The sequence below is a fragment of the Pistacia vera genome, unplaced genomic scaffold (assembly GCF_008641045.1).
Source record: "Pistacia vera cultivar Batoury unplaced genomic scaffold, PisVer_v2 Contig104, whole genome shotgun sequence".
In the NCBI taxonomy this organism is placed as follows: Eukaryota; Viridiplantae; Streptophyta; class Magnoliopsida; order Sapindales; family Anacardiaceae; genus Pistacia; species Pistacia vera.
Window position 1 is genome coordinate 2336334 of NW_022195071.1, and position 13236 is coordinate 2349569.

A 13236-nucleotide genomic window follows, 5' to 3' on the forward strand; every position below is an offset into this window, starting at 1 on the left:
TGAAAGCATGAAGATAAAATTGTACAGTGAATACGATGATGGGTTGGATATGTTGACACGTAATTATATAATAATATAATGGATAATATAATAGAAGTTGGTGGAAGCTGGGCATTTTGACAATGTATGGCTGAGCAACGTTGCCATTGATCCATCGATGGAAGGATTTTAATCAATTTCGTGTTGATATGTTAATCAATTACCACTATTATAACATTTTATTAATTAAATTCAAACACGTTTATGGATAGAAGAAGTCTATAATTATAATCAAGTGCTATAATTAGTAATGTTATTTTTACATCATTTTTGTCACATTGATATATATCATATCTAAATAAAATTTTAATATTATAATAAAATTATTATTAATAAAATAGTTATGATGTAAAAAAGTAACACCACTCTAGTTTTAAATCTATTAATTATTGATTTATGGGTCCAACCTGATTTGAAAGCAACCGCAGCTTTAGAATCATGAAACAGTTGAATTGATATCTTTCCTTTAAATCTTTAATAAAGATATGTTGTCTTCAAAGAGTTAAATACATTTTGGTCCTTGAAGTTTGGCCCAAGTAACATAGGATTCAGCCGAATCTGATAGTAAGACTTAGGTCCTTATGAGGTAACAGCTTTTTAATTTTTTTTAAAAGTCTAAAATATCCATAATCTTTTATTATGTAAATGAAATTAAAAATTAATAGAATTATACAAATAAATAAACGATTGCAAACTGAGTGTTTTAGTAAAAATTTAGAGCAATTACAAATTATAAAAGAATAAATATAAACAAATTTAAGGTATTTTAGACATTTCTAAAAAATTAAAAAAACTTAAACCTTGTAAGAACCTAAATGTTACTATCTCTTATTACTTAGCCCATACCTCAGTCACCAAAATAGATTTAGCTCTATCTTTAAAAGCGGAATAACGTTATGTGAAAAACTTTTCACCCCTTGGTTTAAGAGTTACCCCAAAGTTATTCTCTGTGAATTTCATTTTCTATTTGATTAGCTTTTACCACTAAAATTCTAGTTTTACCCTTTTTTTTCATTATTAGAAGGATAAATAATTACTAAAAATTTCATGAAAAATAACAATTATTAACAAATTAGGCAAATCATCAAATATGAAAAAAAATTAATCCTATAAAGTTCATACAAAATCATAATTTCTTTTTTTTTTTTTTTTTTTTTATGTTATACACGTTAGGTGAATTGGTAAGATTGTCCTCTCACGATTAAATATAACATTTTAATTAGGAAAAAGAAGATAATATTAGATGTTTCCGAAACTAAAGGAAAAATCAAGGTCACAATGTTATTTGGCCTATCTTTAAATTATTGGTGTGTCCCACTTCTTTGAAAAAAAATAAAAAAGGCCACCCAGGAACATCACGAGTGTTAAGTCCATTGTTTTAAAACCCGGACTGGAGGACAACCCGTTTTGCTATCCAAGTCATGGGTCATCCGATTGGACTAATGATGTCAGCGACAATTTTATTTTTTAAAAATTACTATTATCCCTCAAATTTTAATATATTACAAAATTCCCTTAAAAAGCTTAAATTAGTCCCTAAATTTTTTATTTATTTGAAAAATACCTCCAAAAATTACCAATTAATCTCTAAACTTTTGATATATCTCCAAAACACCCTTATAAAATTATAATTAACCCTTATAATTTTGAAATATTACAAAAATCTCCTAAAACCTGAACCGGACTAGAGAAGCCGTCGAGTCTCGGTCTGACCGGTCCGGTTTGGTTTTTGAAACAGAGGTGTTAACATGATTCCTAATAGCAAATTCACAGCATTTCCATGTGATATTGAAGTCAGAATAAGAGTTTTGAAATCATTCATAGGACAATTGGATATAGATATTATGTACTTCGTACTTTTTATTTCTAAAATAAAATATACCCATTATTTTCCTTCAATTTCAATATACAAAATAGAGTAAGAGAAGGTTCAAGATCCATACCCGGTCGGGGAAAGTATAGAGCTTAAGTGGATAGATTCAGTAGATTATGTTGATTAGCCGTCTAAGTCAAGCCCATCCAAGCCAGCCTTGGTCAGTGATCCATACGATGGGCTTACTTTAAAACTGTTGTCTTAACTCTTAAATCAAATAAGCAAAAGAACAATCACTGTCAAACCAAATGTGCACATTTAATAAAAAGAAAATAATACAATTATCAAAAGATGTACACCGAATTCGTGTACCGAATGACCTGACAAAATTCTGACTATTGATTAATTATGAGTTAATATTAATCGACGGTCAGAATTTTGCCATGTCATTTAGTGCACACTTTTCAATAACTGTATCATTATTCTAAAGTATTCAACTTGGTTTCTTGCAAGTTCTAAGATTAATTTTTAATTCTCGATATTTCTTTTTAATCATAATATAACTATCGATTTAATTACAATAAGAAATTAGTAAAAGAAAAAGTGGAAGTTAAATACAATTTCCTTTTAATGATTTATTTTACCCAAACCTTGGAAGAGATTTCTGAAAATAAACCCAATTTTTCAGCTTTCATTTGTTTTATTTAACATTTTAGGCATACTAAATTTAGCACTTTTTAAATTAAAGTCATTTTCTATAATTTTTTTCAATATGAGATAACCAATAAGAAAACAAATTACCTCGTCCTGTAAACTGAAATCGAACATTAATTAATAAAGAACCATAAATTTTCCCTTTTAATCATTTTTTTTCCCCAAGGCAATAGCCCATCCAGAAACACCAATGACTTCCATTAAAGTAAATGAGAAATTACAATGAAAATGGGATGAGTGGAGGAAGCTAGTGGTGGTCGCAGGGATATCCAACAACGCTTGAATTAGACTAGATTTAGATTTTTCTTGTAGCTATAAGGGAAAGGAAAAACTCAAGAGAAAGTTAAAAAAGGGCCAAAAAAGGGTCAAATCGGTTGGAATGGAAGCGGACGGTGGAGGGAGGTGAGGTCAGCTGAAAAGGCAAAGAAACCCGGTAGAAAGCCCACAAGAGATGTCGGCAACGACTTTGAAATCTCAACAGCTACTCATTGATTTAAAAGCATTAGGGGCAAATTGGTAATTTAGTTAAGTAAAATATTAAAGTACATTTTCGTCTTCATAATAAATATTACTATATTTAACAAAAATTATTAATGAAATATAATGTTTGGATAGTAAAGTTATATTTTAAAATGTTTTGGGTGAGAAAATATCGTTAGACCATTATTTGGGTGAGAAAAAGATGTTTACTCATAAATTAATACAATGTATTATTTAGTACTACAGTAATATTATCCGAATCACCAATCACTTACATGTATTCCATAATTTATACAGTACAATACATGGTGGCATTCCAAATATGCCGTAATTGGATAGTAGCCTGGAACATAATCATACTGGAAAACAAGCAAAAAAGAAATGACTAAAGCAGGAAGGTTCCATGGAGATGATAGAGGGCAAAATTTTACAATCCAAGGGATCAATAAAATTTGAAAACTTAATTTTATTACTTATAATATTCCTTACTGTATGAACTGCTGACTGCAGAAATATAAGATCTTCATAAATATTCTTTCAAGTAGTCATCCATCCGGGTGTATTTCACCTCAGGATAAAGCCTTGAAGCTTCTTCTTGGCCTTCACCAATTTCGAAGTTTGTAAACAACCTTCATAGAATATATGATAGAAATGTCCTATTCCCACTTGTCCTGCATAGTCCATACTGCATCAAACACAAATTATAAAATAATTACTTTTTTATTAGAGAAAAACCATTAATTGGTCATCGTTTCGCTAATTCATACCTTTCATGGAGCCAGGAAGTCTTCTTTAGAAATATGAACTTTCTCTAGTTTCTTCCCGCTCAGCTTTTCCCAAATCTCATAATTGTCTTGGGAAAGAATGTTCTCTGGTGGCCTCAAGTACACTGTTTTATTTAACGTACGAGGATCGTCTATTGCTTAATCGCATATGTTCCTATATCATCTTCGTCCATATACAACTGCATGCAAAAATTGTGCATGAAAGAGTTAAATAGTTCTCTATGGAACATTGAAATAAATTAGGTGAAAATTAACTTATAATTGTACCTTTGCTATTGCCATCCCCGTATATTAAAACCTTTTCTTTCGGGGGACGAGCTTGCCAAGTTGAGAAAGGTTTCCGCGAAATAACCAGCAAAACAATTAGCAGAAACATAAGTGAAGGGATTTTAGCTTCCTCTATTGCCTTTCTCACTACCATTTTCTCATCAAATGTACTCTCCTGGTTCAATTGCATTTCCCATCCGTGCCGGATCCATTCCAAATTCTGAGGCAAGAAACGCTACCCAAAAAAAAAAAAAAAAAAAAAAAAAGTTTAAGCTTCTCATATTTTTGTTCATAGCCTATAATTGTATTTTACATCTCACATTAGATAGATAAAGTTAGATTCTAGCCTTGTAAAATCAGTAAACAAGATTACTAAGATCATCTCTAAAGACTCTATATACTAAGCTCTTTATTATAAAAGTTCATCCATAGAAACAAGAGTCTACCAGACTCTTTATTCTTTAAAATATATAAAAAATTGAGTTTGTTCTCAATTTAGAGAACAATTTCACTCTCTATCCTAATTTTAATAATAAATACAAGTTTTTTATATTTTATTTAGATTTATCTCTTATATTAAGTTTCCTTCTGAAAAAACATATTCTCTCTCCTAAAATTTAAAATCTATAGATTTAATAAAAAATTTGTTCTATATATTTAAAATACTGAAGGATGCTCTTTATTTTAATATGTTAATCTTTTAGATATTTGGTAACACCGTCACAACCAATAGTATAATAAAAGGTCAAACTAATAAAAAACTAATGATAATGCAATTAGCATCACCTAATGCATGACAATGTAACTAAAAGTGGTATTTAAAATGCTTTCGGTATGTCAAATGTATACTATAAATAAAAATTTGACTAAGTTAGTCAAATTTTTTTTTTTTTTATACAAATAAACAATATGGAAATGAAATAACACATATATATGAAATGAACTTTGATGTTTAATATAGTACGCAAATGAGCGGTGTACTTTGATTTTGAGCCCCGCGTTGCTTGAATCTATTTTGAAATTATTATCACCTACTTTATTGAAAGTTAACGTCCTTAAATACATTTGGTTTGTCAATGTTTCGCCTATGACATCACTAAATTTGTAAACACATTAAATTTATCTTGTTTTATAAGTTAAGGAAAATTAAATAATTAAATATTATAGTAGTCTTTGTATCAACTTCGTAATTGGAGGCTACATCTATTTAATTGTGGCATGGGAGAAAAAAAAACTTATAATGGGGCTAAAAAATTCTCTTAATATTTTAAAATTTGATAATAAATTTTAGTTTGTGTTGATGGAAGCCTCTTTGTCGAAGAACTGTGATTTGGTGATTATAATAATAAATATCAATATCACCAACCAAACACTAACAATAAAAATGTGAAGAAAACAATGAGTGCATTAAGAAAAGGATTAAATTTCTATCATGATAATTACAATTATTGACAATAATCCACTCATTATTCTAACCTATCCTTGTCAACATCAGCCTTAAAAATTAGAAAGAATCTCAATTAATTAATCTTATTAAATTTGATGTGGGAAAGTTTATGTATAATTTGCAAAAGCTTTCCAGCATAATACGAAATAATGAAAATCTGAAAATCTAGAGAGACAGAGAAGGAAATAACGTTTTCTAATTTTTTTTAGCTATAAATTAGAAACCACAATTTCATTTCATTTATTTCCTTCAGAACTTGAAGATTAATGACTAAAAACTTTTGTTTGATCAAATATACGTCCCTAATCTAATTTAAATAAGTACTATAATATAGGTTGGATTCTATAGGAACATAAGAGACAATGATGAAATTAAACAGGAGTTCTTATTCTCAACCATGTATTATATCTACCATTTCAGCTAAATAATTAATTAAACCACAAAAAAACTATATACTTAACGTTTCCAGCTTCTTTGATAGCCTCAACAAGCTTCAGCTGCAACATGTTTGTGGCTCCGAAATGCACCCCAGACATGGTGCAATCACCACGTCAGCTTGTTTCACAGCTTCAACAAGGCTACCGAAATCCGAAAACGAGCCCTCAATGAGGCGAGCCCCTTGCTTCTTAAATGACAAAAGCATTTGAAGCTTATCGATGTCGAGGCCAATCTCCGGCCTTTGAAGAACATAAGTTATATGTCCCTGCGCTAAACTTGCCCTCACAAGTTTCCTCCCAATATAACCCGTGCCCCCAACAACAAGAACCTTGCTCTTCCCCATTTTTTTCCTTTTTTAATTTTTTTTTTAATGATGAAGTTGCAGAGGAGCAGAGAGTTATATAGAGATTTGACGGTGGATTTGTTTTATTTTATATTATTTTTATAGGCACGGAAGCCCCTTTTTGTGGATACAGTACAAGTTACTCTGAAGTTGCTGATGAAATAAAAAATTAATATTTATATAAAAAAAAACTATAAATTGAATAAGAGACAGGGAGGGGTTGGTGGCACTGGCCTGGTTTTTTGTTACATATAAGAGCAGTCACCTAATCATACCATAAACACTATAGAAAATATATTAAAAGAAAAGTAATATACGAAGTCTTATAATTAAAATACAAAAACTTTTGTTTGATTTCATCTTAAAAAATTATTGTCAATCCGTCACATGTCAAGGGGTGCATGGAGAGTCATTATATGTTGATTAAAATCAGATTTTGAATTCCCTTCTCATCAAGCAATGTGGTCAAATCACGTCTGTGAATTCATTATAGAAAAATATTGACTTCTAGTGAAGCCGAAAGAGCTATTAGGTGCAGAATCCAGTTGTGGCCATGCTTAGTTCATCCGCTTCTACAACCATAAGTTTTGTTTTAATTTCTTCAAATCTCTCTCTCTCTCTCTCTCTCTTAATTTAAGAATAAATATTATTAGTCAATCAAATTCAAAGACTTTAATATGCTATATCTGGTGTACACAACCATAAAATCTTTGTTCAATCGTCAAATCCTACTTTTTCTTATTGAGGCTTCCAGATTGCTTTGCCTTCTTTTTATTTTTCACCAACTATATATAAAGTTTAAAATTATATATTGAATATGGTTAAATAATGGAGGTCTAAAAATGTCTTCGGAGTACTTGAAAGCATGAAGAAAAAATTGTATTGTGAATACGATGATGGGTTGGATATGTTGACACGTAATTAATAATATAATGGAAGAGATAATGAAGTTGGTGGAAGCTGGGCTTTTTGACAATGTATGGATGAGCAACGTTGCCATTGATACTGAATCATCCTGCATCGATGGAAGGATTTTAATCAATTTCGACATCTCAGTTAATATAGTTGTTGATATGTTAATTACCACTATTATAACATTTTAATCTGCAACGTAACTTCACATCATGGTTCTTTATAGCAAAATTTAATGATCTCCTTTTTCCAGTTATATATCTCCTTCCAAATGTAATGATATATACAAGAACAACTTATTCTTTCACAGTATGATGATTGGAGTTGAACTTATTGTTACGAAGATTAGATGATTAGCTAAGCCTCATATTAAGCATTTAAATGAGACGAAGGCCCATCTTATCTTATGGCATGATAATAGTTGAACATTTATTATTGGTGGCTTTTATTTTATTTATGAGGCTGCTCTCTCCTTTCTAATTCTACGATGGCCCTTTTCAGCATACAGATCATCAATGTTTTTAAATGCATTTTCACTTCTGATAAGTATCTCATTTCATGAATAATTAATACCATGTATTATAATTTAGTGTCACAGACTATAAATCACCAATCCCATGCATATATTACATAATTTATACAATACATTTTGGCCTGCTATAGCCTGGAACATAATCATATTAAGAAATACAGTCAAAATAAATGACTCAAGCAGGAAAGCTTCATGGAGATGATAGAGATTAATAAAATCTGCAGACTTAATTTTTATTGCTTATATACGTTATGAAACTGCTGGCTGCTGATATATAAAATCTTCATAAAAATTGTTTAAAGTAGTCATCGATCCTGGTATAATTCACCTCTGGGTAAAGCTTTGAAGCTTCTTCTTGGCCTTCATCAATTTCAAAGTTTGTTAAACAACCTTCATAGAATATGTGATAACAATGTCCTACAATCACTTGACCTATTTCGTCCATATCTGCATGCAACACACCATTTAGTTATTGTTTCCACTTAATAATTTATACCTTCATGGAGGCTAGGAAGTCTTCTCCAGATATATGGATTTTCTCTAGTTTTCTTCCCACTCAGCTTTTCCCACATTTCAACTAATTTTCTATGAGAAAATGTTCTCTGGTGGCCTCAAGTACACTGTTTTATTTAACGTACGAGGATCATCTATTGCTTTAATTGTATATGTTGCTACATCATCTTCGTCCATAAAATAACTGCAATTACAGATTGCTTTTTGCATAAATCCTGCCATATATATAATATATTTTATATATGAATTGATAATTAAATTATGATTGTACCTTTAGTATTGCCATCCCCGTATATAAAAACCTTCTGTTTCGGGGGAACGAGTGTGCCAATCTGAGAAAGGTTTCGAGCGAAGTAACCAGCAACAGTTTGCAGAAATATAAGTAAGGCGATTTTAGCCTCCTCTATTGCCTTTCTCACTGTCATTTTGTCATCAAATATTACTCTTCCTGGTTCTATTGCATTTCCCATCCGCAATGGATCCATTCCAAATTCTGAAGCAAGAATCTCTACCCAAAAAAAAAAAAAAAAAATTTGTCCAAGATCTCTTTATTAGATTTCTTCACATGCCCTAAAATCCATTTTTGATCTCTGAAGAGTCTATCGTTACATTAAAATAAATATCAATACATAAATGTCGCAATATTTATGTAAATTTAGTTATTGAATTCTAATTAGAAAGAAAAAGATAAACAAAAAAAGGCTAAACAATTTTCTTTTTGTAAAAAAATGGGTTTGAAATCTAAATTTGAGATTAAAAAAAGTAAAAGAAAATTTAACAAGCCAACTGAATTTTAATTCTTAAAAAAAAAAAAAAAAAAAAACAAAAAAGGAGATTTACCAGTCACAAAAATCCTTAGCCTCAATCAAGTCTAATGTAATTAGGTCGAGGCACACCACCGGCATGCTTGGCATGTCTTGATTGTTAGGTTTAATCTGCCCATGCATGCATGGCATTGTTTTAATTTCTAGGTTTTTTTTTTTTTTTTTTGCTTAATTTTTTATTTATTTATGAATTGTTCTGTTTTTTTTAAAATTATAATAATTTTACGTTATATTTTAATAGGAATCGTTTAAATCTATACAATACTTTTTTACTCTAAACAAGCTAACTCTAACTCCATTATATTCTATGTTGTAACTTCTATTATTGCTATTATTATGAACTATAAGTTTGAAATTTGAACCCTAATCCTCTTTCAAGTTTTTCATCACATACTGTGGTTGAAACCGCTTAATGAATTTGACAGTTTCTTAAGTTATCTCATTCGACAAATCTTTGGCCACATTTTGTGAAAGATTACAAAATATAAACATGTTGAATTTATATATTGTTGTTACTTTCAACTTAATTTATGTTTTATAAGTTCTAAGTAATGACATAAGTTTCAACTTAATTCAACATGTAATTATTTGAAGCCTCTTTGTCAATTGGTCTATGATTCTTATTTCCTTACATTACCTGATATACCGATTGAACTAATGAAGAAAAAATTAATGGAAAATGCACTTAATTCTTATAAAATTTAATTTTAGAGAGTCATTACTCACCAACACGACATCCTTAATTTATTACGAGTAAAATTATTAATTTTAGAACAAGAAATAAATAAATTTTAAGATTGAGAACATTAATTAATAATAATAATAAGTATTCCGACGTTGATTTAGAGTTATAGAAGGGTTTTGTGTTCTTCTAATTTATTCATTAAAAACATTTGAAATTATTTAATCAAGTTTTTTTTTCCTTGTAATTAGTAATAAATTTTACTAAATATACTAAATGAACCACAAATTTCAAGTAAAACAATACCTTAACATTTCCTGCTTCTTTGATAGCTTCACACAGCTTGAGCTGCAACAGAAGGTTGTGGCTCTGAGAATGAATATGGTCTCCAGACATGGCGGAAATCACCACGTCAGCTTGTTTCACAGCTTCACAAGGCTACCGTAATCTGAAAAGAGCCCTCGATGAGGCGAGCCCCTTCTTTTTTTAAAGAGGCCCTCAATGAGGCGAGCCCCTTGCTTCTTAAATGACAAAAGCATTTGAAGCTTATCGATGTCGAGGCCAATCTCCGGCCTTTGAAGAACATAAGTTATATGTCCCTGCGCTAAACTTGCCCTCACAAGTTTCCTCCCAATATAACCCGTGCCCCCAACAACAAGAACCTTGCTCTTCCCCATTTTTTTCCTTTTTTAATTTTTTTTTTAATGATGAAGTTGCAGAGGAGCAGAGAGTTATATAGAGATTTGACGGTGGATTTGTTTTATTTTATATTATTTTTATAGGCACGGAAGCCCCTTTTTGTGGATACAGTACAAGTTACTCTGAAGTTGCTGATGAAATAAAAAATTAATATTTATATAAAAAAAAACTATAAATTGAATAAGAGACAGGGAGGGGTTGGTGGCACTGGCCTGGTTTTTTGTTACATATAAGAGCAGTCACCTAATCATACCATAAACACTATAGAAAATATATTAAAAGAAAAGTAATATACGAAATCTTATAATTAAAATACAAAAACTTTTGTTTGATTTCATCTTAAAAAATTATTGTCAATCCGTCACATGTCAAGGGGTGCATGGAGAGTCATTATATGTTGATTAAAATCAGATTTTGAATTCCCTTCTCATCAAGCAATGTGGTCAAATCACGTCTGTGAATTCATTATAGAAAAATATTGACTTCTAGTGAAGCCGAAAGAGCTATTAGGTGCAGAATCCAGTTGTGGCCATGCTTAGTTCATCCGCTTCTACAAACCATAAGTTTTGTTTTAATTTCTTCAAATCTCTCTCTCTCTCTCTCTCTCTTAAATTAAGAATAAATATTATTAGTCAATCAAATTCAAAGACTTTAATATGCTATTTCTGGTGTACACAACCATAAAATCTTTGTTCAATCGTCAAATCCTACTTTTTCTTATTGAGGCTTCTANTGTTATTGTGCTAGATCGCAACCAACCAGTTAGGCGAACTACCACCAACATAAGTTGTGATCTGGCCTGGTTAGACGCCGCTGGGTCGGCTGGCTAAGCACTTTCTTGCATAAAAAGTTTTAAAATACAACTTTATTACCCAAAGCAAAATTTTGCTAGCAAATTTCATTGTGAAGAATGACAGAATAGTCAAAAGTCCATTATAAATAGGAGTAGGATGATCAATGTGAATCAGTAGAAACATTTCTTCTTCACCCTTGGAACATTTTCCCAGCTCATATTGATTTTTTTTGGTTGAATTTCGTCACCCTTGTAACCCACCTCCATCTTTGCAACCGCCGATTCAGGTTGATTTGGCCTGATTCTGGCGCCGTTAATCAATGTCGATTCCACCTTCAACTTCCCCATCCTTCACTCACAAAAACCCTTCACTTTCCTACCACACCAATCGCCAACCACCGCTGGTTTTTGGTTCCCGTGACCCTTGGATTTCCAGGCCAGATTTTGACTGATTTGGTTGCCGAAAATTCCATTTGAAGCCACTTGTAGCATTAGCAACACCTCCCCTCTAAAAGCCCCATCATCCAAGACCTTGGTTATTCACCATTCATCTGACGCCAACTAGGGTATTCTTTGCACGACAGTTGTGGTTTTGAGCCAATTGGTGTGATTTTTTTTTTATCCCAATTGCCTCGCTTCTTTCTCCTTTTGATGGTTGTAAACTTGTTGATTGCCTTTGTGTGTATTTTCTAGTTGCTGGTGACTTCCCCACATACTCCAACCATCTCCCAAACATCTTGCACACCAACCATTCAACAAAAGGTCTCAACCACTTCCTAGCACCCTAGCATGCTCCCAAGCTTTTCTAGCTGCCTGCCCAACTGACGCCTTCAAGCCTCTGCCATCAACCTCACCTACCCATCTGGCTATCGAACCGCACGACAACATCACGTAACACCATCGTGTGCCATCCATTGTTGCGATTGTGTGTGTTTGGTTGAGAGGTTGTTGGATTTTGGAGAGTTATTGTGTTTGGTTGCCGGCAACTTCCCCACATACTCCAACCATTTCCTAAATATCTTGCACACCAACCATTCGAAAAAAGGTCTCAACCACTTCCTAGTACCCCAGCCTGCTCCCAAGCTTTTCTAGCTATTTGCCTAGCCTGCGCCTTCAAGCCTCTTGCCATCAACCTCACTTGCCCATTCGGCTATCGAATCGCACAACAGCATGGCGTGACACCATCGTGCGCCATCCATTACCGTGATTGGTTGAAAGGTTTTTGGTTTTTGGAAAGTTGTTGTGTTTGGTTGTCGACGACTTCCCTAATACTCCAACCATCTCCCAAATATCTGGCACACCAACCATTCGACAAAAGGTTTCAACCACTTCCTAGCACCCTAGCCTGCTCTCGAGCTTTTCTAGTTGCCTGCCCAACCGGTGCCTTCAAGCCTCCTGCCATCAACCTCACCTTTTGTAAAGTTGTGAAAGTGTGAAAGTTGTGATCTTGGCAAACAAAACAAGGTAAGTCTTCCCAATTTTGAAGGGAACAAAAACAAAGAATTAAGGTAAGTCTTTCCCAAGTTTGATGGGAACCAAAAGCAAAGAGGTAGAGTTGTTCATACCGATATATATTCGGCCCCGCATATGTCTTATCCCTTCGAGGCTCAAATTACTATAACATTATGGATGATGCAAGCAAAAAGATATGATTATTTTTTTAAGAACAAATTTGATGTTTTTGATGCTCCCAAAAAGTAGTAAGTCATGGTTGAATGAGACAAAATTAAGGGTAAAGTGTTTGCGTTATGATAACAAGAAAAGTTGGAGCAATAAAAAGATAAACTATTATTTTTAAAGTGTTTTGCTGTGTAGCCTATGTTCACATTTAATTTCACTATTAGAACAAAATTTGATCGAAGTCTAAATATCATTTTTTCATGTGATAGTACATCGAGTTTGTTTATCATTTGGGATAAACAAAACAAAAAGATCATAAGAGTGAGACGTCATTT

At 32.0% G+C, this 13236-nt stretch overlaps 2 pseudogenes; both read right to left on the reverse strand.

Moving 5' to 3' along the window:
* Positions 1-3494: 3494 nt before the first annotated feature.
* On the reverse strand, positions 3495-6502 carry LOC116125318 (annotated as a pseudogene).
* A 1551-nt stretch (positions 6503-8053) lies between these two features.
* LOC116125868 lies at positions 8054-10647 on the reverse strand (annotated as a pseudogene).
* Positions 10648-13236: the final 2589 nt, after the last annotated feature.